This window comes from Otolemur garnettii, unplaced genomic scaffold, assembly GCF_000181295.1.
Source record: "Otolemur garnettii isolate 467f Iridium unplaced genomic scaffold, OtoGar3 scaffold00005, whole genome shotgun sequence".
Taxonomy (NCBI): Eukaryota; Metazoa; Chordata; class Mammalia; order Primates; family Galagidae; genus Otolemur; species Otolemur garnettii.
The window spans coordinates 42,105,081-42,111,330 of record NW_003852400.1 but is presented as its reverse complement, the minus strand read 5'-3'; positions in this window follow the sequence as shown (position 1 = coordinate 42,111,330).

Sequence of the window (6,250 nt, the reverse complement as noted above, 5' to 3'; positions counted from 1 at the left end):
AGTGTTAAGTAGATTGGATACTTTTTCTTCCACTCTAGAGATACCTTGCTTAGAAGAACATTTTCCAGCTCCAACCATGTAAACATGAAGGAGGTAAAGTCTCCATCTTTCTTTATGGCTGCATAGTATTCCATGGTGTACATATGCCATAATTTATTAATCTATTCATGGGTCAATGGGCACTTGGGCTTCTTCCATGACCTAGCAATTGTGAATTGGGCTGCGATGAACATTCTGGTACAGATATCTGTATTGTAGCATGCTTTTTGGTCTTCTCAATATATACCTAGCAGAGGAATTATAGGATCAAATGGCAGATCTATATTTAGATCTCTAAGTGTTCTCCATATGACTTTCCAAAAGGAACGTATTAGTTTGCACTCCCACCAGCAGTGTAGGAGTGTTCCCTTTTCTCCACATCCCCGCCAGCATCTGTGATTTTGGGATTTTGTGATATGGGCTAATCTTACTGGTGTTAGATGATATCTCAAAGTAGTTTTGATTTGCATTTCTCTGATGATTAGGGATGATGAGCATTTTTTCATATGTCTGTAGGCCATGCGTCTGTCTTCTTCGGAGAAGTTTCTCTTTAAGTCTCTTGCCCACCCTGAGATGGGATCACTTGTTCTCTTCTTGCTAATACGTTTGAGCTCTCTGTGGATTCTGGTTATTAGACCTTTGTCGGAAGTATAACCAGCAAATATCTTTTCCTGTTCTGAGGGCTGTCTGCTTGCTTTCCTGACTGTGTTCTTGGCTTTGCAGAAGCTTTTTAATTTGAGGAGGTCCCAGTAGAATATTTTCGATGTTGCTTCAATTGCCTGAGGGGTCCTCCTCATAAAGTATCCACCTAGGCCAATTTCTTCAAGAGTTTTCCCTACACTTTCTTCTAGTGTTTTTATAGTTTCATGTCTTAAATTCAAGTCTTTAATCCAATGAGAGTCTATCTTAGTTAGTGGTGACAGGTGTGGGTCCAGTTTCAGTTTTCTGCAGGTCGCTAGCCAGTTTGTCCAGCACCATTTGTTAAATAGGGAATTTTTCCCCCACTCAATGTTTTTAATTGGCTTGTCAAAGATCAGATAATGGTAAGTAGCTGGGTTCATCTCTTGGTTCTCTATTCTGTTCCATACATCTACCTCTCTGTTTTTGTGCCAGTACCATGCTGTTTTGATCACAATGGATTTATAGTATAGTCTGATGTCTGGTAGCATGATTCCTCCTGCTTTGTTTTTGTTTCTGAGTAGTGTCTTAGCTAGTCAAGGTTTTTTATGATTCTGTATAAAATGAAGTATTTCCAAAGGGTTGTTTCTTGGCCTTATAAAGTCAACCTTAATTCCTTAACACAGTAAATGCTATTTCAGCAAAAGCCTTGGTCATGTTAGGCTCATAACCAATCTGGCCACATGGGATTCTGCCTAAGTTTCTTACAAGTATGCCTGCACAAAGTCTTTTCACTGATCTCTCTCAAATAGCTTTTTTGGCCAGAGGCATATAGCCATTTGGCCTATAGGCCAGCAGCAGGTGATTCAGGCCAGGTTTATTGAAAGGGACAGCAACCAGCCTGGGCAGGGCAAAGATGATGTCTGCACCCAGGGGGAGGGGAGTATGGGGCAGTTCAAGACTCCTTGTACATAGGGCATGGGTAAATTGGAAGCAGGCTTTGGTGGGTTAGGGTCATTTGGTGGAGGACAATTTCTTGGTGGAGGGGGCTAACTCAGTCCATTGGGTTCTTTGTTTGGGGAGGATGGGGGAAAGATTTATGTGGGGAATATTAGGTCCCCAAACAGTGTCTAAAATATTTTATTTGGAAAAATCCCCCCAAATGTTTTTTCAGCATATTGAATTTAGTAGTTACCAGCCCAGCAGTCACTTCAAGATATGATTATATGAACAGATTCCTTTATATCAGTCCCTTTAGGAATATAAATTTTTTCTACATATCATTTATATCTGTTTTACACACATATAAGTATATACACATACTCATGCATATATACATACTATATATCTAAATCAAGAACAAACGATACTAAGAGACAGCCTCTTAAAATGAAGGAAGGAGCATAGCTTAAAAACTTAATCCAAATACTGGAACATTGGTTTTCAACCATGACTGCTCATTATATAACCGGCGCAATGAACAAATTTCAATGACCCCTACATATTTGTTATAATCCTCTCCCTTAATTTACTACCTGACTTTTTGAGTTGCTTCCCAAAAATTGTGAATTTTCTGTAAGACAGAGGAGCTGGGATTCTAAAGACTCCTGGGCAGATGTCCCTGACACCAAGATTCACCTCCGCAACAACCTGCACCCAACACACAAAGCCTCTGGTTAGTTACATATCCACCACCCTGCCCCAAGACATGTAACCCTTCTTCTAAAAGCCCGTGATCTCTGTTAGTCAGGGAGCCAGATTTGAGACAGCTTCTCCCACTCTCTCAACAAGACATTTGTCTGTCATATTAAAAATTCCTTTCTTGGCTTAGTGCCTGTGGCTCAAGTGGCTAAGGCGCCAGCCATATACACCTAAGGTAGCGGGTTCGAATCCAGCCCGGACCCGCCCAACAACAATGGCTGCAACCAAACTGGCATTGTGGTGGGCGCCTGTGGTCCCAGCTATTTGGGAGGCTGAGGCAGGAGACTCGCTTGAGCCCAGGAGTTGGAGGTTGCTGTTACCTGTGATGCCACAGCACTCTACCTAGGGGGATAGCATGAGGCTGTGTCTCAAAAAAAAAAAAAAAATCCTTGGAAATCCTTGTTATCTCAGTAATTGGATCTTTGTCAAGCAACTGGACCTAGGCCTGAAACACACTTGTACTTTGAACAACAGTTAGACTCACCAAGCTCTTGAAAATTGCCAATGCCCAGACCCCACCTCTGGAAATTCTGATTTAAAAAGTATTTGGTGGAACCCAGGATGTAGTATTCTTTCTATGATCTTCCCAGTGATTCTATTATACTGCCAGGGATGAGACTTCATACTGGAAAGTGAGGTCTGGTGCTAAAAGAGAGGCCCTAAGAGAGTCACTAGGATGTTATTTTAGATATTTGCTATAATCCACAACTCCTAGTTATGATTTTAACTGCAATAAGAGGATGGAATATTCTCTACTAGCATTATTTATTACATTTAAAAAGTAAGTATATAGAACCCTCATTTTTGTGTAAATTAGTATAATTTCTTAGGAAAATTGGCCGTGTCCACTAACACTCAAAGTACACATATTCTATGACCTGGCAATTCCACTCCAGAGTATACACTACACAGAAATGAGCACTTTTGTCCACCCAGGATTTGTTCAAGAATGTGCATAGCAGCTTTATTCTTGTAAGTCAAAACTGGAAATAACACAAATATTCATCCATAATAAAACAGATAATTGTTAATAAGTTCATACAATAAAATATTACATAGCAGTGAAAAAACAAACTGTAGTTATATCAACAGAATGTTGAGTTAAAAAAGTGAGACATAAAAGAACATATATGATTCCATTCGTAAGAGTTGGCAGAATAACAGGGGTATTGGCTGGGAGTAGGCACGGGAATCCTTTTAGGGGACTAAAGGTGTTCATATCTTGATCTGGATGATGATTACACCATTATCTACTAAAAAATGATCAAGCGATGAACTTAAGGCAAATGTACTCTACTACCTGTGAATTATTACTCAATAAAAATTTTTAAATTACAAAATTAAAAGGTCAGTTGTAGCCAAGGCTTCTCTTTTGTGTTTTATCTGGAAGTTTACTCTTTTTTTTTTTTATTGAATCATAGCTGTGTACATTAATGTAATCATGGGGTACAATGTGCTAGTTTTACACACAATCTGAAATGCTTTCATTAAACTGTCAATATAGCCTTCACAGCATTTTCTTAGTTATTGTGTTAAGATATTTATATTCTATGCCTAGTAAATTTCACATGTACCCTTGTAAGATGCACCGTAGGTGTGGGCCCACCAACTACTCTCCCTCCACCCATCCTCCCCCCTCCTTCCCTCCACCCATCCTCCCCACTACCCTTCCCTCCCTCTCCCCTTTCCCCTTCTTCTTGGGCTATAATTGGGTTATAGCTTTCATGAGAAAGCTACAAACTGGTTTCCTAGTAAGACTGAGTACATTGGATACTTTTTCTTCCATTCATTATAAAATCCATATCCCAAACTTCCCACCAAACCTAATAGCAGGTAAAAGATACATTAATATTTTTTCTTAAATGACAGACCCTTGTTCACACACTGGTATTAATTGACAGAAGTGACCTTTCGTCATGAGATTGTTAAGACAGAATTCCCCAGAGCAGAATGGTGGGGGACTGTGGACATGATCTAATCATCTTGCTCATTGTCTTCTAAACATTTTCTTATAGTTTATACCTGACTAAGAAGAGCAAATTAAAACCATTAGCTTAAAGAAGAATGTGTGTTGAAGAAAAGTATCACATTTGCAGTTTTCAGTGGCCTAAAATTCTCTAAAATAAGAATCACTAGCACTACGGAGCAGATTTTCTAAATTTAAAAAACAGGGAAAAGAAAAAAATTATTGATAAATCAACACTAATTTAGCAGAAGAATTCTAACTCCCCTCGTATGCACTATGGCACTTTTGAATTATCAAAGTTTTTGTTTTCTTTTATGGATTTGGGGAGCCTAAAGGAATGGGTCTACATCCGTAACAAAATGTTTTATGACAAAGCAAAATTTTAAAAAATCAACCAATGCTTGTTATCTAGCATATACAAAACATTCTAAGGAGCATCAAAAAGTACAATGCGTGTTCCCTCATCTCCTTAACTCAGCAGTGATCAAATCCAAATTTCTGTCCTTACAGATGCTAGGGCATATCCAAAGCTTGCTTGGTCTGTTCATGGCACAGCCAAGGAAAAGCAGGTCCCAGGCTCCAGACCCCAGAAGTGGAAGCCAAAGGCTTTAGGTAATAGGGGGTCACTGACTGTACAAGCAGGGCACCCAGAGGTTTGGCACGGTGCTTTTAGAGGCTTAATCTAATAGTTAGAAGGCAAGTACAGCAGACAGGCCATCGGGTACTCAAGGCATGACCAGGTGAAATGAAAAAAAAGAGACCGAGAGATGAAGCAGGGCAGCACGGGGCAGAGTAATCAGGAGGCTCCCTGAATGACAGGGACCCTGATCAGGATGAGGCTGTCAAGGGGAACAGGAATCCCACAGAAGAGCTAATATTGAGAGAAAGTGTTATGCATACTTAACATACTGCCTAGCAGCCCAGCATACAGTAGGATTTTAATAAGTGTCTTCCAGGGAATGAGTTGTGTTTTCAATGTATTGAGACTGAGCTAAAGCCAGCAAATTATCTCAGAAAGGAAATATCCCAAGGCAGTCATAAAATGAGGCTGGAGTTTGGGAGAAAAGTCAGGTGGGGAAATAGTAGACACCTTTGCTATAGATATGATTCTGAACAAAGTCATGAAGATGAATCTTTTCTTATTTTGACATTCTATTTTGTGTTACATGTTTTTTTTATTTACTTTTTTTTTTGAGACAGAGTCTCAGTTTGTTACCCTCAGTAGAGTGCCATGGCATCATAGCTCACAGCAAACTCCTGGGCCTCAAACTCTTGGGCTCAAGCAATTCTCTTGCCTCAGTCTCCCAAGTAGCTAGGACTACAGGCGCCTACCACAACCCCGGGCTATTTTTATAGACAGGGGTCTTGCTCTGGCTCAGCTGGTCTCAAACCTGTGAACTCAAGCAATCTATCCACCTCGGCCTCTCAGAGTGCTAGGATTACAAGCAAGAGCCACCATGCCTGGCCCCCTCATGAAGATGAATCTTGAAGGACAGAGAGAGAGAGAAGAAGGGAGGGCAGAAGGAGGGGGAGGAGGAAGATGAGGAGAGAGGAAGGAGGAAAGCAGAGAGAGAAGAAAAGTCACAATCTCTGGAAATGCAAAGGGAGGAAGCAGAGGAACAAAGTAACCTGAGTAAGAAGGCCAGGGAGTCACGCCAAGAAGAGCCCTTCATCCTGGTCCACGCTTCTGATGGCCCCGTGGAGAAGACATGGCCAGTGCCATTGTCCTCACTTAAAAAGGAGAGGAGACATGGCTAGGGCTATTGTCCTCACTTAAAAAGGAGAGGAGACATGGCTAGGGCTATTGTCCTCACTTAAAAAGGAGAGGAGCCATGGCCAGTGTTATTGTCCTCACTTAAAAAGGAGAGGAGACATGGCCAGTGTTATTGTCCTCACTTAAAAAGGAGAGGAGACATGGCCAGTGTT